Consider the following 15,370-nt stretch of genomic DNA (forward strand, 5'->3'; position numbering starts at 1 on the left):
TATATATTAAAATTTCGATATATCGCCCAGCCCTAATTCTTATCCACCCATTGATTAATTGATGCTTAACTATTTATCAGCAGTGCAACCTACTCATCTGGGTCCTTAGAGTTGTGTCTGGTGTTTGTGCATCAATTCAAAGTCTCCATGAAAACGATGATTGAAATAATTAGTTTGAGAGAAAGTATTGATAAACGATCCTGCTTTGTGATCTGCTTAGGTAACCAGCTTTGTGATGCATTCAGCCCAAAAACAGAGGCTAAACCTGAATTTATTGCCTCCCGACGGCCTCCAGCTTCATTGGACTTAATGAAATACAGTTAAAGAGCCCCAATCACACGAGGAATGTCTCTGTAGTGCCGTGGAGGTTCGTGCCGCGCTCGGCTGAAATGCTGAAAATGAGAAGCATGCACACATCTATTTTGAGACCCAGTCTAATCTAGTTTGCATTTCAGAGCTTTTCTTTTTTACTTGCAGCTCGTGCTGCAAGAGTTAACGTCAGTCTGCCGTTTTTTGTTTTTTTTTATCCAGCAGTTCTGTAACGTGTCTGGGCCTCGTATAAATGTTTTCATGCAGACGCAGCAGTTCCTGCCCTCGGCCTGCACCAGCCTCCGTCCGTGTTTGGGATTTACAAGAGCTTTTATTGCAGCCAGACGGGCTGCGCTCAGGCCTCGCTGCTCAAAGACACATTTTTGGGGTGTGTGTTTTCTCTGCGAGGAGAAGCCTGGTCAGGTCAGGTGGCACTCGGGTCATCCACTACTGACTTCTCTGAGCTTTATTTGGCTTTTGCATCAGCAGATTTTGAAGGCGTGGTGTTGGACACACACTTTTGTATTCTGTTTCAATAAAAGATGGAGGAAAAGGGTTTTTGTGCCACACTGGCAACAGTTTTTTTAAATGTTGTTTTTTGCAAGTAATTCATAGCAACTAGAGTCTTTTGTCGGGTTTTATTGTTGTTTTTCTGTCAGGGAACCAACAAATGTCAATAGAGGATGAAGTTCCTAAGTTGTGGGATACGTTCGTGTCATGGACTACGTTTACATGCAGTCAAAATTTGGGTTATTGCTAATATTCCGGTTACTGAAACATTGGGAATATTCTGTTTACATGGTAATTAATCATTCAGGATATCTGGATCAAACCAGCGACGCACGGAGAACATCATGACGCAATTCCCGTCATTTCTGCTTCTTCTTCCTGTATCCAAAACTGCATCCGGACACTCTGGATGAAGGTGCAGTCAGGACTGGTGGGAACGGGTCGTAATGATGGAGTTCACCCACGCCGACTGGCCTGAGAATTTCCATATGTCGCTTCCTGGACTCAAAAGACCAAGATTCCTTGTGAAAATTCAATTTTTCTTTTCTGCGTCAGACGGAGCAGAAAAGAAAAATGGGAAATGAACCTGCCAAAACTCTTATAGGAATAAGCTTAGAGGTCCAGAAAAATCAAGAGCCACTCATTATGGATTAACCTAATCCATGAAAAACACACACTAAACCGCCTCAAGAGATCCTAAAACATTACTTTAACCTCTTGCTGAGAACCTAAAAAAATGACCATTACAAGTTCATGGAAGAAAACCTTCTCTAATGTCTTGAATGCTACAACAGTTATAGTATTTTCTTTTCTTTCTTTCCAATAAATACAGCTATTGGAAAACTCTGACTTGATTTGACGACAGATACTTTAACGCCAACAGTTCTGGTCCAGTCAGAGCCGCGGTTGGCTGCACTTTGATAAAAATAAGTGGTTGTTGCTTCTGAAAGGTTGGTTTTTATTCGTTTTCCTTGACTGAAGCTTTTTTCTGATGGTAAGACTGCCGTGATGAAATCAGGAGGGTTAACACACGCTGATGGGGCTTCATCACCCCAGAGCTCATCCTTTCACTGCATTACAGCCGCTGGATTTTAATGTTGGATATCTCTTAGTGACTACGTTTACATGCAGTCAAAATTCGGGTTATTGCTAATATTCCGGTTACTGAAACATTCTGAATATTCCGTTTACATGGTAATTAATCATTCAGGATATCTGGATCAAACCAGCGACGCACGGAGAACATCATGACGCAATTCCCGTCATTTCCTCTTCTTCTTCCTGTATCCAAATTCAAAACAAATGCTGCTTCGCGCAACTTTCCTCTCACCTTCTTGTAAATCTTCTATCCCGGTACTTTCTACCGTCTACAAATGCAGAAATGTTCATATCCTTCATTACATTTATGAAGTGATTAGTCTCCTCCTGGTCTTGGTTTCTCCGTGTTTATAAGAACTTCCTGGACTCAAAAGACCAGGATTCCTTGTGAACAGAGCATGTGCAGAAAACAGATTCATGTTCTTTTTGATGGGGAAATCCCATTTGGCGTTTACACGACCCAATATTCAGGTTAGAAAAGGAGTAACCCAGGGCTCATATTCAGGTTTTTAAAAACCGGAATATGAGCAAATTCTGGTTATTCAAAGGGATTTTTTTGTGTTTACATGGCCGTGCGCAGCCGGGTAATTGCTAATATTGACTGCATGTAAACGTAGTCATGGTTGTCATCTGGGGGAATCTGTGTGTGGCTTGTTTATATCACTCTGCATCACATTTACCCTGATAATGAAGCTACTGTTCTGGCGGGGGGTTGTGACGCGCTGGAGTCGCCGGCACAAAAACACAACACAAGGCTGCAAGTATTGATCACACAGAGCAGTGACATCCTCATCAGCCCAAGATGTGACCTGGAAATCCCATGATTTTTAAGGCCCTGACACACCAAGTCGGCCGTCGGGCCGTCGGGCCGTCGGGCCGTCGATGAGTGTCGGTGCGTCTGTCGGCCTAGTTTTCCCGGTGTGTCCCGCACGTCGCCACAGGTGGGCCGCCCGTCGGCAGCTTTTCAGCCGATTCCACATGTCGAATCGGCGTCGGCCGTCGGTCAAACAGCTCACTCTGTGATTGGCTGTTCAGATCTGCGTCGACTTAACGTGGAACCATAAATCAGCTCCCGAGCCGGCAGGCAGGCAGAAATCCCGAAATTTTCGGAGCAAATTTCTTAACAGGCGTAGCTACAACTAAATGATTTATTTCAGCCAGAGGTAATTCTCCACAGAGCTGCAGGTTTCTCCCCGGGACGACGGCAGGTTGACCTGGCGATCTGAGCTGCTGCTGCTCCCCGGACCGGCGGTTCTTCTCCCAAAACATCGCGGCAAATTGAAACGCAGACTGCGCAGAACGTACGTGCTAGTCGGCCGTTGGGTGTCGTCTTTGCGGTGTGTCTATTGCTTCTTTTTGAGCCCGACCCAGCCCGACACAGGCGACGCGAGGCGACACAGCAGTCAGCCGACAGCGGGCGACGTCGGGTTGGTGTGTCCTCGGCTTTAGACTTCTGGGTCCTGAAAAGGGTCCAGGATCCTTTCTCATCTCGTCAAGAGTTGGCACCATCATCTGCAGTAGGTGAGTCCTCTCCCGACTTTGACTGCAGCTTTTACACCAGCAGACGGGGACGAGAGGAAATCATTTGGCGGTCTCTTTATTGAAGCCGCTGAAGGAGTGGGTGGTCTGTCTGCTAAAGAAAAGGAGTTGGAGAATAGCTGCCAGTCAGCTGACGGGCCTCACACACAAGTGTTTGGCACGGCGGCGTTCCAGCGGGGAGATTTCGCTCTAATGACTGGGATCACATTCGAACTCCACAGTTTATTTGAGGGCCCATCCTGAGATGTACATGTTAATCCCGTGATGGATACCACACGTCCAGCACACGCAGCTCAATAATTGCTTTCAGCAGTGGCTTAATGCTCATGCTTCCTTCATTTTGTAATCAGAGCATGAATTAGTCATTTTTATCGCAGCAGGCGTGTCACTTCGGCAAAAGCGTTGATGCGTGTTGTAGAGGAGGGCTTGACGTGGAGCGCAGCGCTATGGCAGCTCCATGCTTTCAGGGACAGAAAGCAGGCCGGTTTAAGTATGAAGGACACATTTAAGCTCTCAAGTGGAAATAAAAGCCTGAGCTCATGAAACAACAGTCAGGGCTTGGAGATCATGTTGGTGATGGTATTACTGGAGGCATCTGAACTCCCTCTGCGCCTCAAATGCATTTCAGTGTGGTTACTGCAGATCACAGTGGCGGCTTAAATTATTGAAATGATGAAGCAAAAGAAAAGGCCTGCTGGTCTGGGTGCAAAGGTTTTTATGGAGGTCACGGGGTTGCCGTCGCAACGCTCTGTTCACGGTCTGGGTTAAGATTGTTTGGTTCTTGTTATCAGACACACTGCAAAAACTCAAAATCTTAACAAGAATATTTGTCTTATTTCTAGTTAAAATGTCAAATTTTTAGTAAAAGAAAATATCATTACACTTACAATCTGCCAGTAGAACAAGATTTTTTTGCTTGTAATGAGAAGATAAATCTTGTTCCACTGGCAGATTTTTCTACTTATTTCAAGTGAAAATTTAGTTGAAACAGGTGAAAATTGTAAGTTATTTTTCCAGTGATGAGTCTTGTTTTAAGTGTAATGAGATTTTTTTTTTTTAACTAAATATGATACATTTTAACTAGAAAGAAGACAAATATTCCTGTTAAGATTTTGAGTTTTTGCAGTGCAGCAGTTTGTGACGACAACCGAGAATATAAAGGTTTAATCCTCCATTTAAAAGTGAAAACATTTCTCCTGGAACTATGAATATAACATTGAGACAGGAAGCTCCGGGTCTTAACCGTGTTTGTCTTAAGTGCTCCATCTTTAGCTGCTTTGTTCTGCATGTATTTGCCTCTCTGGGCTGTTGTGAACGGCCCGACATCACGCTCTGCCTCTTCTACACCTCTGTGATGAGCTGATACTGGAGGGATAACGGAGGGGGGGCGACGGAGCGATCCAGAGAGGTGCAGTGGGCAGGGACAGGAATTTGGTGTAAAGACGATGAACCAGATAACACCGGGCCAAAACCAGAAGCAGTGAAGTGTCGAGTGACGCTGCATTAAAAATGAATCGGCAGGTTTGCAACCACCGTGGTTGGAGGTCGGGAGGGGAGTGGAGGCGGAGGAACGGCGGCTTCGCCAGCGCGCCTTTATACCGCCAACTCTGAGCGTAGGTTTTGTGTGTAAATATATATATTGCATTAATTACTCTACATGCACCAGTGGATGAGTTTAGCAGGTAACCTAACGGCTTCAGATGGAGCCTCCTGATGTAAACCTAATTCCTAACTATTATCCTGTTATTATCCTTTACAAAACAAAGACAAAGCAAGTCAGATATTTGGAGAAACTGCGTTTAGTGTCTGTGGAGCATCTTGGAAGAGAGACGAGGGATTGGAAACAGCAACATTCTCTTCCTCCACAGCAATATCATGGCCAAGTGATTCATTTGTTAAATTAATTCGTTCCATTTGTTAACTTTGTTTATTTTGTTATTTGTGTAATTTGAGCCACCCACAGCTACTCTCGTTGATGCGTGCGCGAAAGGTGAAATAGCTTGTGCGATGAGGACAATGATGGATTTGCATCTGTCGGTCAGGTGCCTATGAACTGTCAATTATCCATCACGCTCCACAATGTTCAATTCAATTTTATTTATATAGCGTCTAATACAACAAAAGTTGTTTCTAGACACTTTCCAGAGACCCAGAACATGACCGCCGAGCAGTTATTACTTAAACAATGGCAGGTAAAAACTCCCCTAGTGGGAGAAAAACCTTAAGCCAAACAGTGGCAAGAAAAACTCCCCTTTAGGAGGAAGAAAGCTGGACCAGGACCTGGATCATAAGGGGGGACCCTCCTGCCGAGGGTCAGACTGGGAGTCGGGGACGTCAACAATACAGCAGGCAGGTGGAAGCAGCAACGGGATGACCGGGGGTGGGGACCGCCGGCCAGCACGCAGCTCCCGAAGCTCCGGCCCAATCATCAAGTCCCAGGTTGGGCTGCAGGGTCGGGGAAAGGTTGAGAAGGGGCAGGCCCAGGGGGAGGAGTCTTGACGGACAAATCTCTCCCCCGCCTGCCTTGGCCGTTACCCCGCCCCTCTCATTCCCACGCTGCAGGATCCAATGTTTTGCATTCAGAGATGCTCTTCGCCACCGGCAGGATGCTGCACCATGAACAAAAGAGAAAAAAGAGAAGAGAAGGGGGGCCAGCACAAGAAACTACAGGAGCGAGTCTAACACACTAGAGTTTACACTACCTAGAGATTTACCAACACCAGCTAGAGGTTTACTAAACACTAACTATAGGCTATACTAAACAGAAAGGTTTTAAGTTTACTTTTAAAGGTGGAGGTGGTGTCAGCCTCCTTAACCCAGATTGGAAGTTGGTTCCATAGTAGTGGTGCCTGATAGCAGAACGCCCGCCCTCCAAATCTACATTTAGATACTATAGGAACTACGAGTAAACCTGCACTCTGAGAACGGAGAACTCTGCCAGGAACATAAGGCACTATCAGGTCTTGCAAATAGTGCGGAGCTAAGCCGTTTTGGGCTTTATACGCAAGTAATAACATTTTAAATTGGATTCTGAATTTTACGGGTAGCCAATGGAGCGATGCCAACACTGGAGAGACGTGGTCTCTCCTGCTGATTCTTGTTAACATTAAATCAGATAGATTTGTCTGGGACAACATTTCTCTTGCGGGACGGGAGAAGACAAAATCAATGCATTTCTATTATTGTGCGGCATAAATTCTCAAGTTTTGCGGGAGCGGGCAGGAGTGGAACACACACACGTTGTGGGTGGTAATGGTCAGAAATGGAGCGGGCGGGAAGAGGGTGAAGAAAACGGTCCCGTGCAGGGCTCTAGTGTGTGTGTCTGTGTAACTGTGTGTGTGCAAAGTAAAAAACAAGGTTTTACCTGAACTGCAGCTACAGTGGAGGAGGTAGGGAACAACCAGCCACCTGAGACCAGAAGCCAACAAGGTAGAAACCCGGAACCCTGACCACCCACAGCCCCACGGAGGACCAGAAGAGGGCGGGAGGAAAACCCCATGACCACGGGAAGAGGCAGCCAGGAAACCCACGGTGATGGCATGGGCCGATCATGCGGCCAGGAGGTCCACACCCGACGCTGGTCGACCGGCACCCGCCCCAACGAAAGCGGGGACCCCAGAGCCAAAGGAGCGGCCAGCTACAAGGGCAGCGGGGGGGGGGGGGCGGACACGGGCCCGGAGAGAGGGAACCCCCCAACAAGGAACCATCAGAGGGCCCCAGACCCAGGTTCAGACAACGGACACCCATTTATCCATCCATTTATGAAGCCCATGCCCGGGTACGGCCACCACGGTCCTCCCTCCCCAGGCCCAATCTCAGACTTTAAAATGATGCTGGTGAGAAGTCGTGTCTTGTTGGAGGATCCACAGCCGGAACGGGCGCAGGATGTTCAGATCATTGTGGAGGGATTTTCTTTAAAACCATGAAAACAAACAAATATGGGCCCTTTTGTCCTTATGAGCCGTTTACTTGTAAAGTAGGAATGTGATCGCTGCAAACCCTTCATGAATACCAGACATTGGTAACGTGGATTCTCTGACTTCAGCCTGATTGCTGGTGTAGAGCTGGATGTTGTTAACTGTGGTCCTTAACGTCTCTACTGCGTCTACGTTGGTCATTGATGATGGTTTCCCTGAAGTACAGTTCTATTTTGGATCAAAGGTTTCAGCAGCAGAAGTGATAAATGCTTCACATTGTTCCAATATTGTTGGGCTTGCGCTGTCGCCAGAAATGGATCGTTTTTACATGTTCCAGTATCTGTTGCTGTGTCATAAACCAGGCCTTTTGCTCCGTCATTAGATTATAGTGGTCTGGATGTGGGGGATGAAAGTAAAGAGGGTTGAAGAGGGCAACAGGAGCAGAACAACTACTAATAACTCAAGCCTGAAGGGAGTCGTCCATTCAGTCCTTCAGGTCTCAATTAGGGCACTAAAGCCATCAATAATGTGGCAAATGTTTCTGCGAGCAGGAAGTGTGTTTGTCACGATGGGGTTCAGATAGAACGACAGAGCCAGGCCGTCACAACCCAACGCCCTCTGACCTCTGACCCCCTTCACAGTGCAGAAGGTCACGTGAAGGTGAGAGTGAAAAAAGCTCATCTGCTCGTTGCTGGAGATGCTTTGAGACTTTTATCGGGTCTCATTTTTATGCTGCTGGTGCATTAACCCACTGTGGTTGCTTTGCTTTTCCCTCAACGTGTCCCAGCTGCAGGATAATTTGAATTTGGTGGTATTTTAGGGGTCACTACCTGGAACAAGTGTTGACTCTCTCTCCGTCGCCCCAACGCCGGACGACCAGACTGCTGCGTCCCAATCCCTCCAAACAGCAGCCCTCTGGGGCATCAGCTGCATTCACATCTGCTTCACGTGCCGTATTTACTCAGGTGCTAGACAGTTATATTTAGTTGTACTTTTTTTATTCTACTCTTACTCATTTTTATTCCACTTGCTGGAAATATTTTCGAATTTTGAGTCATTTATACCCTTTTTTTTTTCTTTTTTTTTTTTATAACTGCCATAATTTAAAAGTACCTTACCAATCATTATACATTGCTATAATTACTCAGCTTAAAACGGTTAAATAGCTTGTAATTTGATCAACAGGGCAAGTATGCATCACTGTATTCAATCTACTGTTGTATGACATGAAACCCACTGGAGGGGACGCAGAAGTTACATTTCCCGCCAGCTTTGGTCATTATGGATGCCACAAATACTCTGATCACGGCACTGTCGCAGGAGTTCAGTGAATCATTTTAGTTTTTCTTACTTTAGGTATTAAACGTATCCACTTTTAGAAGTCCAATAGATGGCTTTTAAAGGAGGTAATCATTGCTGCAGTGATCAATACTTTTTGCAGCATCAAAGGTCTCACATGACAACGTGGAGCATCTCTGTTCAATTTTCTAACTACTGTAGAAGTTCCAGCTTGTTGCAATGTTTCTGTGTTTTACTCAAACCAATGTCAACACAGACAGCATGTTAGTTAGTGATTGTATAAACTGGAGTAAGCAGACCTGCAGCCTTGCCCCCCCCCCTTCCCCTGGATTCCCCGTCAGCACGTCACCAACCACAAACCAGAGCTGCTGCTTCTGCACAGTCTCTGCTTTTATTACGCTGTTAATCGCAGCGCTTCACATCAGGGGAATGACACCAGGTCCCACGCAGATCCTGCTTGATAAGTTATATTTGTGTCAGGCTGTATTTGTTTAGCCCTTTTTTGTCCTGACATTAACGCCGTGCCTTCGTGAGTGTCTGAGAGTGAAACGTAAAGAGATTCACCGTACATGAATAAGGTTGTGTCTGCCTGTCATGGAGGCCCCTGTGTGGGAACCGTCCCTGCTGCTCTCGTTGCTGTGACTCGGGGGCCGACTCATGAGCTGGACCGGGACCTGCAACCACGTATGGAGCTTTTCCACTAGTACCTACTCAGCACGCCCCGACTCGGGACGCCTCGTCCCAGCTCCACCCGCTTTGTCCTCGTTTGTTTTTCCACAGCCAGGTGAGAAGTGGGAATGGGTGATATTTTACCGTTCACGATAAACCGTCAAAAGAATCCACGGTAAGAATTTGTCATCTCACGGTAAAAACAATAAATTCCTGTTGGAAGGAAGGAAGGAACGAACGAGCGAGCGAGCGAGCGAGCTCCAAAGACTGAATGTGGTGATAGATTTATAGTTAAAAGATGGAGTTGAATTGGTATTTTTTTTCTATCGTCATTTTAATCGTTATCGGGATAAATGCCAGAAATTATCGTGATACATTTTTAGTCCATACCGCCCATCCCTAGTGAGAAGTGGGCAGGTTGGGGTGAAGCTGCTGTGACGTACTCGATTGCGCAACCCCGTTGTTCATGTCGGCGCTGATGAGAAATCAGCTGGAGCCGCGAGCAGCTGAGAAAAAAACACAGAGCTCCTGGTAGATCTGATCGTTCTTTATCACCGTCTACATCCCTTTTTTAATTCTCTCCTCAGCACCAGGTTTATGAACATCTGCACCTCAGAGTTGGATCACCAAACAGACGTTTGCGCTGTATAATAAAATCGCCGCCAGTCGCTCTCGCGCTGACTCCCGCTTCCTGATTCAAATGTCTGACGGCCCCGCCCCCCGACCAATCAGTGGTGTGGAGGGTGGTGACGTCAGATCCCGGGCCAGTTCAGCCTGGTTAGAACCTCGGCAGAAAAGATACAGAAAAAGTACCTACTCGGCACGGCTCCATCCGCCTTGGACCGTAGTGGAAAAGAGCAAGACGGGGCCGTGGCGGGTAGAAGTGAGCTGAGTAGATACTAGTGGAAAAGAGCCATTAGAAGAGCGTGGCCCCGGCACATGCTGCTCTGAGCCCAGAGCAGCATGTGCATCCATTACGGGAGGCATGTGCAGTGGGACGGGGGGGCGAGCCCCTGGAGCCTGGGGGCAGCAGCTGTCCCTCCCCGGAGACACGGCCTGCACATCGGCCTGCACATCAGCCTGCACATCAGCCTGCACATCGGCCTGCACATCGGCCTGCACATCGGCCTGCACATCGGCCTGCACATCGGCCTGCACATCAGCCTGCACATCAGCCTGCACATCAGCCTGCACATCAGCAGCAGCCAGTGCTGGATGTTGGATGTTTATTTATTGTTGGCTTTTTTTCGAACAACAACAAATCACCATCAAATTAAAAGCGTCAAAATATCAAAAAACTAAACAATTTAACAGTCTCATTCAGAAATCAAGAACAATATAAAAATAATGTGTTGGAGAGGGAACAGGAGGAAGCAGAACGCTTTAGTCCTGTCCCTCCCTCACAATATCATATCATATGCGATATAAAAATTAAAATAAGAAGAGAGAACAAAATAATAACAAAAAAATAAATAAATACAACACAAACAATTAATAAACAAAGATCAAGGCACAATTAAACTAGCCTCCTACAATATCCTAAACTCAAAAATTTAATTTCCCAGTCACTTCTTTGATGATCCATGAATGCAGGGAGTTACATTTGTATCATATATGATGTATCACATAAGGAACAGAATAATAATATTAATAATATTTTTTATATTTGTCAAGAATTGTTTTCTTCAGTGTTCAGTGCAGGAGAGGCGGGGAAGACGCCCGGTGGCGCTCTCGTCCATCTAGATGTTCTTTTCTTTTGTGTTTTTAAGTTTAAAGAAAAGAGTGTGGCTGTGGCATTAAAGCTTTAAGCCTTATTTTTAGATGTTACTTTTCTGTTACTATTTACATTCATAATAAGGCCGAGCAGTGTGGATTTATTAACAGGTAAATGAGAAACAGTAAGGTGGTTCCTAACAGCTGAACATGAATAAAAGCCACCACATACGTGCGGATCGTCACCCAGTTCTTCTCTGAAGAAGTGGTTCTTTCTCCTGGACTTCTTAGAATAATTACATAGTTCTTTGGTTTAAAAACCATATTTTCTGGAGCATTTATCTGTGCTGGGGTCTCTCACATATCACATATATTTGGTTAGTTAGAAACAAGAATTGATTCAAGTTTCAGTGAAAACGTCCAACTTAAGTATCCGCCGATAATGTTGATGAGTGAACATTTTAAATTGAAATGTGGTGTTTAATCCTCAGCTGCTGCTGCTGAGGAGTGTGAGGAGAACAACTCCCACAACAAGGGAGGCCCTGCTAAAATCTGACTTACGTTTGAGAAGTATACAAGTGGAGGTTAGGATAACATACATCCACATGTGCAATGTGCTATTGATTTATTTATGAACTGTATGTCCTCATTCTGCATGAGTTAAAGCTCCTGACATACATTTCCTCTCCGGAGTATTCCCCTCTCTGTTCTCTGGGGTCGTGTAAGAGAAGATGACGGGAGTAGAGCTGTTGGGGGGGTTGGGGGGTTGGGGGGGCACGTGCCAGCCCTCAGCCCTCTGCCCTGACCCCCCCCAGGGCCAGAGGGGACGCACAAGTTACATTTCCCGCCAGCTTTGGTCATTATGGACGCCACAAATACTCTGATCACGGCGCTGTCGCAGGATTTCTAACATAACCTCGTTATCAAACCAAGTGTGTGAGGAAACCAAGCAGAGGACGCTCAGACCAACTCACCCTTGGACTTTGGGGCTACTTTTACCTCCCTAAATTAAAAATCCCACATTTATGCAAGCCTGTACTGGCAACATGACAGAGTCGTGTCAGCGAGTGGGGAGTGGGGGAGGTTTGTTTGATTTTATTTGATTTTTTTTATCATTTAACCATGGTCCATTTACTTCTGATCAGAGCTGGTAGAGGAGCCAAACATTGTACTCAAGTAAAAGTACTGTTACTTCAGAATAATATGACTCAAGTAGAAGTAAAAAGTATCATCCAAATAATTACTTGAGTAAAAGATAAAAAATACTTGGTGAAAAAACTACTCAAGTACTGAGTAACTGTTGAGTAACGTCTGATTTATTTTTTTTACACAACCATTCAAACAGACAAAAGTACAAAATAATCACCTTTAGGCAAATTAAATCAATAAAATAAATGAAAATTAATGAAAAATAAAAAATAGCTTAAATTAAAAAAATAAAAGTAAAATAAAGTAAATTCAAGTACTTTAATAAATAATAAAATAAATAAAATAACAGAATCAAAAAATAAATTCAGCACAAGTAGCACAAAATGTCAAGCCTTTGTACTTTTCTTTTTTAACCAGGCAGAACTAGAACAAACATGAACTCATAGAAACTCTGTGTGTGTTTGAGTCTGTGTAAATGTGACAAAACATGCAAAAACAAACATTTTTCCCAAAGAATCACCCAGTGATGTCATGAGATTGACGCGTACGTGGATAAAAGGATAAAAGAAAAGTAACAGCTCAACGTAGCCTAATGTAGCGGAGTAAGAGGAACAGTTTCTTCTTCACAAATCTACTCAAGTAAAAGTAAAAAGTATAGTGATTCAAAACTACTCCTAAAAGTACAACATTTCCCAAAACCTACTCAAGTAAATGTAACAGAGTAAATGTAACTCGTTACTACCACCTCTGCTTCTGAATCATGTATAACCTGGCGATGGCCTCTTTCTCCTTATTCTCACAAGTTGTTCTGTGAAATGACTTGTATGAATTAGGATGAAGACTTTGTTTAGAGCACATCCAGTTTACACCCCGATAACGTTTCACTTTGACATGCTGGTAGGGATTGGTCTCCGTTGGCGAAGAAATGTTTACCAGTTTTTGTAATACTGTATTTGACCCGGTCTTTGTACGATTACACCGTATAGAAACATAATTCTCGTCAGTTGTGTGAAATAAGACCTGGAAACAGGTATTGTGGCATAGAATTGTCAAATTGGTTTAATTCACTGTACAAATTGTTACAGATTACTTTTGTAATACTGTATTTGACCCGGTCTTTGTACGTTTTGACCGTATAGAAACATAATTCTTGCCATTGTAAGAATGACCTGTACCTGCTGTATTCTACTGCCCTTACTGTTTAACAACTTGTGCTTTTTATTACTACTTTTCTTATCATTTTATTTAGTGATGCACTGATTGTTCGGTAACCGAAATTGTTCGGCCGAAAATGGCAAAAAAACACTTTCGGTGTTCGATGGAATAAGTGGGGAAAAAAACCGAACAATTAATAACGGCGTTGTGGAACCAAAACAACATAATGCTGGGAAATTTAAAAAATGTCATTTTTTTTATGTTAAATAAATATTTTCTACCTTGTAATTTTGTAAAAGATTTTTTTCTTTGAAAAGCATGCCTAAATAAAATGTATTTGATTTATGCAATGGTGAAAAAATTGGCAAAATAAATGAAAAACTGCTGAAGAACCATGTTCGGTATTGTTCGGTATTCGGCCAAGTGTTTATTATTATTTTCGGTTTCAGTTTCGGCCACAAATTTTAATTTCGGTGCATCACTAATTTTATTTGTTATTTACTGTTTAATTGTGTCTTGCAGCTTTAAATGTTGATGTAAAGCACTTTGAATCACCTTGTGTTGAATTGTGCTATATAAATAAACTTGCCTACCAGAGGCAGGTACAACCTTTCAATCCTGGTGAAATAATGGATAAAGTACCATTGCAGTGTTCTTGGAGAGACTGTATCAAAATGTGTGTTTTATTCCTGCAGTCTCTCTCTCGGCTGGTCTGGTTTGATGTGGCGGTGGCTCCATGTTGTTTATTTTACTTGTTTATGACCACAAGCCCAAGTTTTTCCAATCTCTCCTCTGGGATCCATAACGGTGGGAGCAGTTGTTTCTGGTTTCAGAGAGCTGAGCAGACACATAGCTGTGCCAGGTCGGGCTGTAGATCATGCAGAGGGTCTTTAGTGCAGACATCAGTCCCACAGAGGAGCAGCAGAAAAGAGCAGCAGATCACGTCACAGTCCTCCTGCTCTGACATCAGCTCCCTGCTCGGAGGAGTCGGGGAGTGGTGTTTGAAGAGTGGCATAATCCAACTAAACCCACCTCTCCCGGGGGCGGGAGGGCGGGGGCATCCAGAACCAGCTGGGTTTCTGATGGTTTTGGTGGTGGTTGTGTGATTGATTGGGTCTACAGTAGGCCTGTGTTGAAAAAATCGATTTTTTGATTCTCATATTAATTCCTAAAAATCGATTCATATGTCTAATGATCAATATTTTTTTTTTTTTTTTCCATTATTACATTACAACTTTTGGTATTTTTTTGTTTATGCCCAAAAAAGGAACGTTTTGTTGGACACGAGAATAACTGGTGCCATGTCTTTGCCTTTAAATATGTTTAAAAGTATGAAAATATTTTCTATACTGTCTTGGGGTTACATTTGCAAAAAATGCTAAAAACCAAATTCTCAAAAATTAAAAATCAAAATAGATCGAAAATGGAACAAATAAAAACGGATGTGGGAAAAAATAAAACTGATTTCATCCGTCTCTGTTTCCTCCCTGGATCTGTTTGATAATTCTGACCCACATGATGTTTCTGTTTCAGTTCTATCAGCATTCTGGGAGCTGATTGGTCCTTACAGCATCATTAGCTGCAATACTTGCTGTTGAATCTCAATATGATACTAGTAGTAATATGTTGCAGAACTACAGTCATATAATTCATGCAACAGCTCAAAAAACAGTTTTAATAACACTAACCCAGATCAATATCGGAATCAGATCGAATCAAATCTTGATAATCGATTCCGAATCTTAAGAATCGGAATCGATTCTTGACATTTGAATGGATCCCCAGCCTTGGTTTACAGCCATGTTTCCCCCTCACTCAGGCCGTGGGCACTTTGTTTTGACAGATCCAAACTGCTCCCAGAATGACGTCCACCAACACTCCCAACACTCCCAACACTCCCAACGCCCCCTAACACACCCTTGTTGGGGGAAGCGTCAGCATGTCTGCTTTGGCTCCACAAAATCCCAGATTTACGGAGCTTCCTTGAGCTCTTTTACATCACAGGGAATCAA

At 44.1% G+C, this 15,370-nt stretch overlaps 1 protein-coding gene across 1 annotated transcript in view; it reads left to right on the top strand.

Moving 5' to 3' along the window:
- The window catches only part of acap3a (ArfGAP with coiled-coil, ankyrin repeat and PH domains 3a), a 119,927-nt gene that overhangs the window by 28,621 nt on the left and 75,936 nt on the right, over window positions 1–15,370 (top strand). The window lies entirely within an intron of this gene.

This window comes from Cololabis saira, chromosome 12 (genome assembly GCF_033807715.1).
Source record: "Cololabis saira isolate AMF1-May2022 chromosome 12, fColSai1.1, whole genome shotgun sequence".
NCBI classification, from domain to species: domain Eukaryota; kingdom Metazoa; phylum Chordata; class Actinopteri; order Beloniformes; family Belonidae; genus Cololabis; species Cololabis saira.